We start from the raw sequence: 203 nt of genomic DNA on the forward strand, positions 1-203 counted from the left end.
GATTGGAAATCTAGTACCTTTGGGTTTGGGATGATCTCCATTTTAAGTGCATCAGCTTCCACAAGCTTTTTGATTGCTTTCAAGTTAACCCAACTGTAATAGTTAACAGTTAGGTGTCCGCATATATACTTGTTATTCTGAACGTTTTAGGGACCGTAGAGCTACTACTTACAGGTTATTTGTGTTGAAAATCTTGAATTTCT

General features: G+C 36.5%; 1 long non-coding RNA gene across 1 annotated transcript; it reads right to left on the bottom strand.

Annotated features, from left to right (window-relative positions):
• Nucleotides 1–21: 21 nt before the first annotated feature.
• Nucleotides 22–203, bottom strand: LOC104775750. The gene is made up of 2 exons (XR_766071.1): nt 173–203; nt 22–93 (listed from the first exon to the last, which is right to left on the bottom strand). It is a non-coding gene; the product is annotated as an uncharacterized LOC104775750 (long non-coding RNA).

This window comes from Camelina sativa, unplaced genomic scaffold (genome assembly GCF_000633955.1).
Source record: "Camelina sativa cultivar DH55 unplaced genomic scaffold, Cs unpScaffold36689, whole genome shotgun sequence".
Lineage (NCBI taxonomy): Eukaryota > Viridiplantae > Streptophyta > Magnoliopsida > Brassicales > Brassicaceae > Camelina > Camelina sativa.